The sequence below is a fragment of the Bidens hawaiensis genome, unplaced genomic scaffold (genome assembly GCF_021521415.1).
Source record: "Bidens hawaiensis isolate Kalapana, Puna unplaced genomic scaffold, B.hawaiensis_p1.1 tig00029381_1, whole genome shotgun sequence".
Lineage (NCBI taxonomy): Eukaryota > Viridiplantae > Streptophyta > Magnoliopsida > Asterales > Asteraceae > Bidens > Bidens hawaiensis.
Window position 1 is genome coordinate 160603 of NW_027494871.1, and position 15723 is coordinate 176325.

The window sequence follows — 15723 nt, forward strand, 5'->3', positions numbered from 1 at the left end:
ACTCGTGTGATAATCCCGAACCACACAATCACGAGCAAATGCTCTGATACCAACTGTAGGTTACTAGCCGGATCAACACAGGATTATCTCGTAACACGAGGGTGCGGAATCCTGATGTGTTGTAAAACACTCGTATTTTTCGCACGTTTTATCTACGTATTATATTATATTTCATATGTTTTAACTCGTTTTAGATAGGTTTTACGTACATTTATTAATCTTGTAGGTTTTGTGTAAAAGAAAGGTAAAAACCGGGACTTTTCGAGCATTCTATGAGCCTTTTACGCATACAAGTTCAAGACAAAGCTCAAGGCCCGACCCGTATGCATCATGGAGGCCCAAATACTATTATAATATTATAATATAAAGAATTTAAAAACCCTAGAGCTGCTGGACAGCAGCCGAACAGCAGCAGCAGCAGGGGAGAAAAAAAGAAAAGAAGTTTTTTCGGCTAGGTTTTGAAGGTTGTGGCGGCTAGGGAAGGAAGAAGACACAAGAACCAAGCCTCGGGATTGAATCCCCATCGTTTTTGACAGCAAGAACAGCCCCGGAAACATCCATATCCTTACATCTTTTTCATTGTTCATACACTTTGATTTTCTTGTTTAATTGTTGATTTGTTTTGCAATTACTTGAGAGATTGAATTGTTATTGATTATTGTTGATCATTGGATGATTGTTAAGATGTTTGGTATGGGATTAATGATGTGTTTATTAATTGTTTGCTGCTGTCCAAAAATGATTCTCGGCTAAACTTGTTAGTTCTACCTAGGAATGATGATTCTTGTTAGTGTTTGATAGGTTTTATGGATTGTTTGATTGATAGACTTGAATTGTTATTGTAAAGTTTGATTTAGACATGAAATAGGTTGTGTTTAAGGGCTGGAAATTTTGGTGAATTATTGCATAAACCCCGTGTGTTGATTGATTAGTTTTGTATTGATTGATCGGTGCATTGTTTGATTCTAGACTTTGTGTTTAGGGTTTGTTTGCGGTAGGTACCACCGTAGGGTTTTGTTGCATGATTTATTGGATTAAGTACAGCGGTTAGACACCTTCTTTGAGACCGAGAGGTGATAGGAAGTTAGGGTTGTCTCATTACCTTTGCATGCTAGAATAAGGATTGCGCGAGAGCGAGTTCGTTTCTTGTCAGGTTTAGGTGTTTGAGCGACTAGTTGATCTATTTTGGTTTAAGTTGAATTGTTCCTCTATCCTTGGTTGTGTAGTATTCATTGCCATTAGGGTCGAGTGTTGGTGAGACCGAGAGGTGATCCTTCATTAGAACACGTTAGCAATTGTTTCCCAGTTTGGTCGTTTTAGGCGATTTTTTGAGTAGTTTAGGCTTGTTGAGTGAGACCGAGAGGTAATCTAGTGAGCCCGAGCGATCCTTAGTCGTGTCATCTTTAGGGACCGGTGTCTATATATCATTCAATCCATTAGCTTGTTAGACCTACAATTTGATTCAGACCTAGGTAGACGTTTTCTCCATCCTAAGTTAACACAGTTAGTTTTCCGTTAAGTTTTCTATTTTTGGTAAGTTTTGTTAGTTAATCCAGTTAGTTCAGTTAAGTTAAAAGAAATCAAAAATCAATATAATATTATTTTAAGGTAGGTCTTGTCTAGGGTTAGTGATCTTTAGCGTTCTAACGTGTCCACGTGTTCGATACTCGGACTTCCTAAGTCTATACTACTTGCGATCGGTACACTTACCGGTTGTGTGTGGTTTTAGGATTTTCGTTTTAATATTAAAGCTTAGTGGCGAGGGTCATTATTATAGGGTTATTAAACACACATCAAGTTTTTGGCGCCGTTGCCGGGGACACGGTTTTAGGCGTTTTATCCGAGTTAGGACTTATCTTTTGTGCTACTTGTAATTATTTTTGTTTTATTTTGCTTATTTGTTTGAATAGTTTAGATAATCTTATTTCTTATTATAGTTTTTATGCGACAGACTCGATCTCGTGGACCACCCGACACGGAAGCATTTCCCAAGCCAGAGAGAGTTTCGTGAGAGACGTCGTCCCGTTTCACCTTCATCCACTTCTTCATCCGTTGACCTCGACGATAGGGATAGGATCATGGGCGACATTCCACCACCGAGGAGGACAGTTGCGGACCGGGCCCGACCGGCCAATGCTGGCGCGAGATCCAGCATCGCACCACCCGCCATTGGAGTTGCGACGAATTGGCAGATCCCGTCGAACATTCTGAATACCATTGCTCATGCTGCTCAGTTTCACGGGTTGCTTCATGAGAACCCGCACTCTCTTCTCACCCGCATCGTGCGAATATGCGACACTTTCCATCTTGCGGGCGTTTCCGAAGACGCCGTTAAGCTCCGCGTCTTTCCGTTTTCACTCGCTGATCAAGCGAGTCTGTGGCTCGAGTCCCTCCCACAGGGCTCTATAGCTACTTGGGCTGCCATGCAGACCCAATTTCTTGAGAAATACGATCCTCCGGCTAAGGCCGCTCGTTTGCGTAACCAGATACATTCTTTCCAGATGGAGGACACAGAGAGTTTTTACGAGACCTGGGAGCGGTTCAAGAATATGTTAGCGTTGTGCCCCAACCACGGATTGCAAGATTGGGCAGTCGTCGAAAAGTTCTACAATGGAGTGGCGTACGCGACGCAGAGTATGCTCGACACGACAGCGGGAGGAAATCTGTTGACAACAAAGGACCCCGATGAGTGTATCGCTTTATTCAATGGGTTAGCTATGAGTGGGTACCAGAGACCACCCGCCAGAGGAGGTAAGACCGTTGATTCCATCTCACGAGGCATGCATTCGGTGGACACGACCACCGCACTGACGGCACAGGTCGAGGGGTTGGCGAAGATGGTGAAGGATATGCAGACGAAGAGTAAGTTGTGTGAGATCTGCAGAGGTGGGCATGATACCGTTCAATGCCCAGTCAGTTCCAAGAGGAGGCCGTAGACTTCGTAGGAAATCCAAACCGAAATCCAAATTCTTTAAATTCTTATAATTCGGGATGGAGGGGAAATCAGAACTCCAACTGGAGGAGCGGCAACCAGTCCGGTTTTCAGCAGCGTCAGAGCCTATTTCAGGATGCTGGTGAGGGAGCGAGCAGTGGGGAGAAGAAGCCCACTTTGGAGGAGATGATGGCACAACAAACACAGATGTTGTCGCAGCTTATGACGCGTGAGGATTCCCGACACAAGGAGACGCAGGAGAAGTTTCGAGAGCACGAGCAGTTCATGAGGAATCAGGCAGCGTCAATTCAGAATCTCGGGCGGCAGATGGGGGAGATTGCCAGTAGATTAAATGAGAGGCCGCAGGGTACGCTACCGAGTAATACTGAGCAGAACCCGAGAGGATTCGTGAAGGCTGTGACGACGAGGAGCGGTGCAGGGGCACGAGATGAGCCCGTGATTCAGCAGAGATCTGGAGGAGGAGTTGTCGAGGTGCCTGCAGTCGATGGAGAGGAGCAGGTGGATGAGGAGATTCAGATGGAGTCTCCGCCGGCCCAGGTGCATCAGAGGAGCAGCCCAGGGAGTTCAGCACAGGCCGAGAAACAACAATCACCGAGTGAGCCACCGAGAGTTTACAAACCCCGATTGCCATACCCCGGGAGAGTCCGTAGAGATAGAGATGAGGAGCAGAACTCCAAATTCCTTGATCTTTTGAAGCAGCTTTACCTCAATATCCCATTCCTTGAGGCACTCACTCAGATGCCTAAACACGCGAAGTTCCTTAAGGATATTCTCTCGAACAAGGAGAAGTTAGCTGAGGCCGCTTCCACCCTTTTGAGTGCTAATTGTTCTGCTATCTTACAGAGGAAGTTACCAGAGAAGAGAGCTGATCCAGGGAGTTTCACAAGTCCCTGCACCTTGAGTGATGATACAATGGTTCATGCGCTGGCTGATCTTGGTGCCAGTATCAATCTCATGCCGTATTCTGTGTATCGCAAGCTGGGTTTAGGCGAACCGAGGCCTACCAGGATGAGTATCCAGCTTGCTGATCGTTCCGTGAAGTATCCGCGTGGGATTGTTGAGAACATGCTCATTCGCATTGGTAAGTTCATTTTCCCGGTGGACTTCGTTATTCTTGACATGAATGAGGATGATAATGTTCCACTCATTTTGGGCAGACCTTTTCTTGCCACCGCACATGCGTTGATCGACGTTCGCGATGGCAAACTGATCCTTCGAGTCGGGGATGAGAACGCCACGTTTGACGTTCGACAGTCACCTAAGCATCCCAAATCGACTGATGACTCCCTATGCTTCATTGATACGATCATGACTCATGTGGGGGAGTTTTCCAGTAACCCCGGTGGAGGCCCCGCCTCAGACACACATATCCTAGATAGGGAGACCCCGGGGTTTGAGATGGTCGCCTTGACTGAACACCCCCCTGATACTGACATTGAGTCGTCTTCCTTCGATTCTGAGTTATCTACCGTAATTCATCGTGTTCATCAGTTGCTTGAGTTGGAGGAGTTACAAGACCGTACTTATGCGCAGTCAGATTGTTATAAGCAACAGGTGAAGGAACTACAGGATCGTAAGTTAGAGGGTATTGACCAGTTTAAGTGTGGGGATATGGTCGTATGGTATAACTCCTGGTTGAGGTTATTCCCGGGAAAGTTGAGACCCCGTTGGTCAGGTCCGTTTATTATTACTGAGGTTTTCCCGGATGGCACTATTGAGATAAAGGACAAAGGCGGGACGTTATGGTGAACGGTGATGGACTGATGCACTAGGCGAGCCGATGACTGATCAAACGGTCAAGGTATTTTACCTTGACCCACTCTCCGAGACGTAGACGTGTGGATGCATCACTCGGGATCCTGCCCGAGTTGTAGAGTTTGTATTTATGTATTTGTGTGATGCTATCTGTTTTCTTTGTTTTTTTTTTCTATTTCAAGTTGTTCCAAGATGAAACCGCTTGTACTCAATCTCCATTCAAGTCGGTTGATTTAAGGAGTATCCTATATATATGTTTATTTCTTTATGTTTTTGTTTTCCGTATTGTACGCCGCTACATGTGAGCGAGTTTGAGTTTTGCAGGTTCATTATGCGCATAGTAGCTATGGTGGCGTTTTGGAACAGGTTCTCCCGAGGTTGCGGCCGCGAATGAAATGTTATACGGTCGTTTGGATACTACTCAGCTATTGAGGATTCTGCACACAAACCAGGAGAGTAACCCTTTCTTTGTTTTTACTCTTGTATACTTTATTTTTATTTTCTGGTTTATTTTTATTTTATTTTATTTCTTTTCCTTATAATCATCGAGGACGATTTCGTTCTAAGTGTGGGGATGGGGTTTATTTTACTTAGTTGTAGGAAAATTTTTGAAAAAAAATAAATAATAATAATAATAATAATAAAAATAAATAAATAAATAAATAAATAAATAAAAATTTGAAAAATAGTCCCTTGAAATATGTTCTCTCTACGTTAAACAGGAGATGATATTATTACCGAGTAGTGTTTGTTTCATAACTTCTTGGTGTTTTCATAATATATATATATGATAAATAAGAATAGCGCCCATTAAACCCGCACGTAATGTATGACAACCGAACGGTTTGGACTCAGTAATCATGTGTCAGTAGGCTCAGCCTTTGAGAATGAAAGGGCAGTTTGGTTGTTGACCTAATTGAACCTTTTAAATGGCCTGACTTCAGTGGGAAACATCTTATGGGTTTTGTTTGTTTAACTAAGCTCGTGACAGGACTGGAATGAAAAGCCGGGTCATACTCAAGCCTCGAGTCGCATGATCGTCTGTATATTATAATCTTTTGTATATGTGTCTATTCCTGTGAAGCTCCGTACTTTGTTGCGCGGTGGCGCAGATCTGAGCCTTGATGCATTTCTGTAGTTTCGTCCAACATGGTATAATAAAAAAAAATGCAAAAAGCCAAAGGCAGAAAAAAATTATTTTAAATCAAAACCACCATGAAGGAAACTACTGTCGGTTGATCTTGACCAAGCTAGAGTTTATAGGTTGTATTTGAGTCGAAATGTTTTAATCATGTGGCAAAAGGTTTAAGTCAAGTTGGGGTGGCTCGGCCCGGTAAAACCATAATGGAATTGGTGAAGTGGCAGCAGGGCTTTTAGGTGTGGGTTCCACTTAGTCATACAAATTAATAGAATTGTCACGCCTTATTTGCCTCGGTAAGTATTAGGGGCATGGGTTTAAAGTGGACAGCAATACCGGCAATCGACCTGATGTGGCTTATTAGGTGAAAGTTGGAAGGGGTAACGGGTCAATTGTTATAATACTTTAAAAAGAAGAAAAAAATATTAATAATAATAGTAAATAAATAAAACCAAGAGTTGTCGGTTGAACTCGGGTATGATCCTGTGTAGTATTCTTTTTCAGGGACGAAAAAGTCTTAAGTGTGGGGATATTTGATGTGTTGTAAAACACTCATATTTTTCGCACGTTTTATCTACGTATTATATTATATTATATTTCATATGTTTTAACTCGTTTTAGATAGGTTTTACGTACATTTATTAATCTTGTAGGTTTTGTGTAAAAGAAAGGTAAAAACCGGGACTTTTCGAGCATTCTATGAGCCTTTTACGCATACAAGTTCAAGACAAAGCTCAAGGCCCGACCCGTATGCATCATGGAGGCCCAAATACTATTATAATATTATAATATAAAGAATTTAAAAACCCTAGAGCTGCTGGACAGCAGCCGAACAGCAGCAGCAGCAGCAGGGGAGAAAAAAAGAAAAGAAGTTTTTTCGGCTAGGTTTTGAAGGTTGTGGCGGCTAGGGAAGGAAGAAGACACAAGAACCAAGCCTCGGGATTGAATCCCCATCGTTTTTGACAGCAAGAACAGCCCCGGAAACATCCATATCCTTACATCTTTTTCATTGTTCATACACTTTGATTTTCTTGTTTAATTGTTGATTTGTTTTGCAATTACTTGAGAGATTGAATTGTTATTGATTATTGTTGATCATTGGATGATTGTTAAGATGTTTGGTATGGGATTAATGATGTGTTTATTAATTGTTTGCTGCTGTCCAAAAATGATTCTAAACTAAACTTGTTAGTTCTACCTAGGAATGATGATTCTTGTTAGTGTTTGATAGGTTTTATGGATTGTTTGATTGATAGACTTGAATTGTTATTGTAAAGTTTGATTTAGACATGAAATAGGTTGTGTTTAAGGGCTGGAAATTTTGGTGAATTATTGCATAAACCCCGTGTGTTGATTGATTAGTTTTGTATTGATTGATCGGTGCATTGTTTGATTCTAGACTTTGTGTTTAGGGTTTGTTTGCGGTAGGTACCACCGTAGGGTTTTGTTGCATGATTTATTGGATTAAGTACAGCGGTTAGACACCTTCTTTGAGACCGAGAGGTGATAGGAAGTTAGGGTTGTCTCATTACCTTTGCATGCTAGAATAAGGATTGCGCGAGAGCGAGTTCGTTTCTTGTCAGGTTTAGGTGTTTGAGCGACTAGTTGATCTATTTTGGTTTAAGTTGAATTGTTCCTCTATCCTTGGTTGTGTAGTATTTATTGCCATTAGGGTCGAGTGTTGGTGAGACCGAGAGGTGATCCTTCATTAGAACACGTTAGCAATTGTTTCCCGGTTTGGTCGTTTTAGGCGATTTTTTGAGTAGTTTAGGCTTGTTGAGTGAGACCGAGAGGTAATCCAGTGAGCCCGAGCGATCCTTAGTCGTGTCATCTTTAGGGACCGGTGTCTATATATCATTCAATCCATTAGCTTGTTAGACCTACAAAATGATTCAGACCTAGGTAGACGTTTTCTCCATCCTAAGTTAACACAGTTAGTTTTCCGTTAAGTTTTCTATTTTTGGTAAGTTTTTAGTTAATCCAGTTAGTTCAGTTAAGTTAAAAGAAATCAAAAATCAATATAATATTATTTTAAGGTAGGTCTTGTCTAGGGTTAGTGATCTTTAGCGTTCTAACGTGTCCACGTGTTCGATACTCGGACTTCCTAAGTCTATACTACTTGCGATCGGTACACTTGCCGGTTGTGTGTGGTTTTAGGATTTTCGTTTTAATATTAAAGCTTAGTGGTGAGGGTCATTATTATAGGGTTATTAGACACACATCAAATCCCCTACGTATACGATACGAGTATTAAATCGAGAGACACGTAAAGAAACACGTAACACGTAGGACAAAGGTTACTTGTTATTAGATGTTAACACCAAAAACACCAAACCTTGTTGTAGCTTACAAAACAAAACCCAAAAACCTCCTTCCCTACAAACAGCGTAAGTTAGGTTTATATAATACGACAACTTCGCCTAACACCCTAGGCGAATTTGTCCCTAACTTCGCCAGAACATAAGTTCGTCAAAACCAAATAACCAAACTAACTAGTTCATCAAGACATAACAAGAATCGTAATGATTACAGACACGATAGACTCGAGGCAAATGAACTACTGGCATAATGCACCAACATAGGCTTGATATGGTTTTCAGGAGTTGGAGAAGGTCGGGAGAGACTTCTCAGGCTGGTGGTTCACAGCCTACCGCAGGTCCAAGTGTGGCATTGTGAGGAGTTAGGGTGGGAGCGTCTGAAGGTGAGGCGACTGTTGGTCATTTGGTACAACAGGGCGGCCAGTCTAGCGGTGTTGGTGGTGGTAATGATGGTGATGACGAAGATGAGAATGAGGACGATAATGAAGAAGAAGATGATGACGTTCATGATAGCTTCGATGATGATGACGATGGTGATGATGATGGCGGGAATGGAGGAGATGGAGGAGCCGGGGCAGCAGGAGGTGGAGGTGGAGATAACACTCAATCACCTCCACACACTCAATATAAAGTTCAAGACCCTGCTGCTCACGACTCGGCTGGCAAAGTCAGGGAGCATGATACACAGATTACTGACATGTATAAAGATTTATTTCCTGATGACTTTGTAGGTGTTATGGATGACTTTATTGAAGCAGGAAAGAACTTGGAGCATCTTATTGATCAGAATACAGAGGAAGGAGTTGAAGATGACTACATAAACTACTCACCTAATCCAGACACTCCTCCTGCTCAAGTTCAAGCTTCAGAAACTCCCGCTGCTGATTCGTCTCCATTCCAACTGATGACTTGACACATGAACCATCAAAGGGGAAGAGAAAGAATCATATTGTGTCAAGTCATACATGCGCCCACGATCTCATCTATCCTTACCACGATGATTCGCTGATTGTATACGCGAAGTATAATAAGAAGAACGCGTGTTGGGAGATTAGATGATATAGTGGTGATCTGATTTATCTCAACCACCATGAGCTGAAGTCATTACCAGAGCTTGACATCAATTATCTTCGAAAAGCTCTAGGTCATGGTGCGGTCGAGAGTACTTTGGATAGTTGGATCCCCGATTATCTTCATCGTCAATCGAGGGTCGACTACAAAGATTTTGAGCCAAATAAGGGTCAGAAGTACAAGAACCTAAGGGAGATAGACCCAGCCACCGGAGAGCCACAAACAATGTGGAGATACAGGGCACCAAAGAATTGTCATATCATCTACCATGGAGAGCCCTTTATTCCCAACATCCTTCGAGACTTCATGGGCTGGGAATTCGACAACACGACAGGGGAGGCCGTCATACGCTGCAAAGATCTGCCTGAGATTCGTGTATTTGACAAGCACGAGCAAATGGGGCTGCATATAGAAGATATCAAGAAGCTCTACAATTCACCCCTGGGAACCGTCGAGGACATCGGTCGTCAAAACACAGACCGGATAGTGGAAGCCTTAAACAAATTTGTTAGAAGAGTTGTTGAACTTCCACTACCCGAGGACGGCTGGCTGGATTACGACACCGACGGGTTTCAATACTAAAGACTAGAGGGAGATTGTTAGTCCCATTTTGTTTTAGTCTTTTGTATTGTAATTACATGTTTTGGGCTTTAGCTATTAGTTTTGAATGTAATAGGCCCAAGAGAAATAATGTTGTAAAGCCCATTGGACATTTGATGTGACTTACTTCTCATGCATGCTTCCCCTATAAATAGGAAGCATGCCATGAGAAGTAGAGAATTGGTTGTTGATATCAAAGAGAAAAACCTTTTGTAAACACACTCTCTCACTTTCTCTCTCTCTCTCTCTACCCGAAATAACATCTCAAGATCCGAGACCGCTTAGGTGGCTTAGTGTGATTTCCGCTAGCACTAAGCTTGGTTGATCCAAGACTATTGTTAGATCCACCCACGTCGGGACCTACACGTATGAACCACCACATTCTACCACAAAATTTCCACCATCATAGATCTCAACAAACCACAAATTTCAGCCTTAGACTTGCAGAAAATTAAACATAAATTGATGCTAATCAACAACTAGGAATGAAAAATCTTGAGCGAAGCAGGAATCAGTTCCAATTGATGAAAACGAGATGGAAAGCCTATTTGACAAAAGGTGTACGGTTTCACGGTTACCAAAGTATCACTGACTTAACGGACATAAATAGACGGGGTTAGAAAAAAAATACGAAAATTGCAAGTGTTAGAAAAATGAAGTAGTCATTTGCAATAAATTCAAAAACGGTATTAAATTTGCGTAATTGCACAAAACACAGGTACTAAAGTGTCAGTTAACTCCAGATAAAATAACTATCGAGTAAAATTATTTTCATTTTTCTAAAATAATCTGGAAACATATCATTTTTTGTAGTACATTAAACTATTTGGTCATATACATTGATTTAATCAGCTGGCAAACTAGATGCACGAGACTCTTGCATGCTTGAGGTGTCGGCCAACTTGAGCCTAGTGCATGGATCCTTACTCATATCTGCATACAAGAGACGGTTTCCATGACTCGAACCCTTGAAGTCGCATGACAACAATCTTGCGGTTGCTCCAAAATTGGACCCTATTGATTTTTTATTTTTGGAACTGAAAAGCTTATCATTAATTAACCCAAACAATTACAATAAAGTGGCAGGTAAGCGGGCAACAAGCTGCGCCGCAACACCCTTTAGAATAGCAAAACCGATCATGCTAAAAACGAAGCTTTGGGTCTTAGGAACCAAACAATTACCATGCACAACCCGCTAAACCATGGTCAGAAAATCTACAACTTCCAGGGCGAGGAGACTACTAGTAAATGAGTCAAAAGCAAAGGGGATTTGGGGGTAGCTGAAGTAAATATATAACTACTTGAATAGTTGTATTCTTTATCGTTGCCATAGAAAGTTAGAAACTTGATTTGATTCAAAGCACCATAAACTTATAACTTAATTAATGAGTTATTTTCATTGGGATAGATCATAGATGTTATCACATTTGTAATTGACAAACATGAGAACATGCTATCTGTTTTTCTTGACTTGATAAGATATATGTAAAATCCATGTCCTTATTAGGAGCAATCTTCGGAATACATGATCTATTGCAAGTAAGTTATTTACAGACAAAAATACCATCATAGTTTCATACGCTGCTGTCCAATCTTTAGCATTTATTTACGGGGAATCCAGCCACCCATTGTCATATATTGTCTAAGCATAAATATAAGTAGCTTGTGATCTAGAAACAAAATCCTTTAACTTGGCAAGAATGGTAGGCATGCAGTGACATTTCTAGGTTTCTAAGTATAAGAGTAGCCAAGAAATTTCCATGTAACCACGAGGCCAACTTTGGGAAATATGTTCTGCACGGTTTGTCTCTTAACTCTTTTGTCTTTTTAGTTACTTCGAGATTTTGGGACGGACAACACGATCTCATTTTATGGGATCATAACTAGAAAGTTTTTTTTTTTTGAAATTAAGAAATATATATATATTTTTTTTTAATTCGAAGTTTTATATAATTTACTATAAAACGATTACAATAAAGTGGCAGGCAAACAGGCAAACAGGCAAACTAGAAAGTTGTTTCCAAACTCAGCTTGGGTTAACCCAAACCATTTCTAGCTAGGAGAAGAGATTAATTTGTCCTCAAGTGACATACTGATGGTTAATTAAGTGGTGTGCTCACTACTAAAAGGTTCGGGGTTTAATTCCTGCAGGGTGGAGGTAGTTTGCAAGCAACTCAACTAAGTTGGGTAAGGCACCATTTCTAAGCGTTATATCAACAACGCTAGCACTCGATCGATCGACCATTAGGATAGTGATAAACTTAACTATGAGCCATCAAACATGTCTATATAAATTTCTAGTTTATTGCCAATTAACCATGTCTGTTAGGGTTTTCGGTTATGGTTTGACCTAGCTAGTGCATATTCTCTATTGGAGTTGAGTTATACTACAACATGTTTAAAGTATATAAAAAACTACAAATTATAATACAATAGTATTGATAAGAAAGACAACACACATAATGGGAACTGAAAAACATATATCTATTTTAAGATTACACATGAAAATAGCATCTTGCTTGCATTTTTACATTGATGAATCATCTCCAGCTTTATTTTATATGATTTTAATACAATATATATTATAAACAACAGGCCAGCATTAATCCAATCTCCTAACAAGAGAGATGAAACTTATTAGAAATAGAATAGAGATGACAAACATGCCAACAAAATGCACAAACAACAAATTCTTCCGAGGCGAGCAATAATAACATAGACCGAAGTGGGATCGAGACCTCCAGCAATAAAAAGAAGTTCAGCAGCAGAAGCCAATCCGTACATGAGGAGGCTCGTGACCGAGTACATTATGGGCTGAGGGTGTGTGTCAAAAGGGAATCCAGGTTGCCCTTGCGACTTTATTTCAATAAAAGCAAGGAGCGCATTGATGATAAATGTTAGTGTTGGATGGCCGTCGATGACCACAACTTGTTCAGGATCAGGAACAGGAACAGGAACAGGAACATCGATACCAGTGGCGGGCTGATGATCAATCATCCTTTTCTTTGGGAGAGTGATTTTTTGTAGCCTGGGATAAAAATTGAAACTCAATGGCTGATTTTATAGGGTCTGAGTGAAAGGGGAATATCTTTTCTTTTTATCTTATCGAAGATACAAATATATAGGTGACGGACAAAAAGGAAGCGCTGACGAAGACTGACTAGTATATTACATTATTACCTGTTGTTTAATCTTTACTCTCTCTTATGTAATTATTATTATTATTATTATTATTATTATTATTTATTTTTTCAAAGATTTTATTATTTCTTTTGTTGAAGATTTTAGAATTTCTTTTTATCTAAGCATTTACTTATCTTATGAAATCAAATAGCAATGATTTATCTTTTTACTTAATTCTTTGGGTTCATCTATTTCATATTTATTAATATTCTTTTTTATATAAACTTCCAAAAGGAGATCTATGCAAAAGCAAAGCAGGGATCTTGGGTGGTCAAAAGATATGAGGTTATAACTTATAAGCATTTGAATACCTTTCAATTGCAAAATTCCCAGTAAAAGTGTCCAGGAGATCACCTTCAATAGCAACTCTTAACAGTTGTTTCGACTTTCGACACCGTATTTGTTAGGGGGTTTTATAATGTACCTGCCAAAAAAGGATGATAGTAATTAAGTTTACATAGATTTGAACAATAAGATCACTTCTTTTCTGATATATGGATGCATAATTGTTAAAAACAAAAAGAACAATAACTCGGGTATGCACGTACTGCTAAATGTGTTTATTTTCCTGTCTTTCATGGGTTCAAGTTATCGTAACGGACATCCAGAATGCGGATGCATAATCTATATAGAAAAAGTATTATGCTAAAGAAAATGACTTTAATTCTGTTTAAAATTACTGGTATGCAAGAGAATACAGCTGAGGTAGAGATTAGCAACATTAGCTACTATGGATTGGAGCATACCAATGCACCAAACACTAACAGATGCACAGCAGCATGATAACTACGTACATAGGATAAAAGTTTAAAAACATATACAAAAAAACATGTCTACATTTGCTCGAACTCTTTGTGTTAGAATCAAACATGCTTGTAGAAACATTCCAACAAAATATACAAAAACACGAAATACTGCGTCTTAGGAAGTCGTTGACTGCTATTCGGTAGAGAATGGGGCTTGAGTTGCACCTGCTGTTGTTGAAAAACGTGTATTTTATAAAAATGTTGTTAGAACACTGAGAGGTAGTGATCCATATGGAAAACAACCCCCAAACATGACTAACTTCATTATGAGGCCTGAAACATATATAAAGCCACTGAGAGAACATTTGAGCTACATATCCTACCTTTTGAATAGCCAAATCAAGTGGTGCAGAGCTCGGCGTCCATCTAATGCCCGAAATATATATTTTTATATATATTTAAAACAAAAATCTGAATTATCTATATATTTGGATTATCTTGGGCTCATTCAAACTTAAACATCTACACAGTTGGATTATCTTCAGCCCATTAAAACTTAAACAACCGAACATCATAACACATTTATCTTAGGCCCGTAACTTTGTTTTGTTTATAGTTATTATAATTATAGTCAGTCTTTTAAGAAAGAAATATTTATATATAAGGGCCAATTTTAGTACTTGCTATTTGATTATTGTTCTTGATGCTGATCACCCTCTTTTATACTTAACGAACCAATGTGTTCATAGGGTTGCAACGTTTCAAATCTCGTACATATCTTGACACATCATCGTAGTTACCAAGTTTGATCTTCGACACTCTAGACCCTATAGTTTAGATATACAATAGCAAACATACTATTGTTTATACTAATTACAATATATATATAGCCCCTAAACTTGGACTAACATGTATTAATCACATTAGATCAACTACCATAACTAACTTAACCGCCTAACGATGTTAATGAAGCCGCCGCCCTTGATTGCACCGGTGACTATCGTTGGGCCGGCAATGGTGGTGATCCAAGATAAATTTGACTAACATTTTTCCTTAAAAATTATACAGTTAATGTGTGACCTAAATTTAAAAGTATCAATGGATCAGCTACATAATTTGATGAGAGCAATAAGAGGTAACTGAAGTAAATAACTACTTGAATGCTTTAGAGTTGCCATAGAAAGCTATAAAATCGATTTGATTCGAAGCATCATAAACTTATAACTGAACTAATGTATTAATGTCATTGGGATAGATATTATCACATATGTAATTGACAAATCAGAGAACATGTTATTTGTTTTTCTTGAATTGATAGATGAAGAGGTAGGTCCCAGCAGAGCCCAGTTGGACCCGCAAGACTCACCTTGAAGAGAGACGTCTGCGCAGAAACCAACTGGATCCGCAGAACCCACCATGCTCAGAGACGTGACGTCCTTACGCGCAGTACGCAAGCTGTTCCCGCATGAAATGCCTCCCAATGGTGAAGGACTCTGCCTGTTCCCGCAGCTGCGGATACAAGCCATCATGGAAGGCCACCCGCGCAGCAAGGCTACACGCACAAGGCACTTAGCTCTCAAAAATTCAGTTGTCACCTGAAGGAATGAGCAAAGCCGGGAACAATCCCGCACAAAGGCGGGAGGGGGAATACTCCCGCCCAAATAAGCCAGTCCGTACGATACGAGAAGATCTTCTGTACTGTACCTGACGAGGTATGGGCAAAAGATCTGACTAAAGATACGACAGCTTATTGACAACAGTATGGCGAGCAGCATGCTCTTGTACTGTATGTCACTATTAGCCGCTGCCTACTCACCAACTCCTGTCATACCACGTGCATAGCCGGCAGTAGGTGGAAAAGGAATAGTACACAGCAGGCCTGGTCACTATTAGCCGCTGCCTACCCACCAACTACCAGCAGGGCACGTGCGTAGGCCACAGTTGGTAGAACAGGAATAC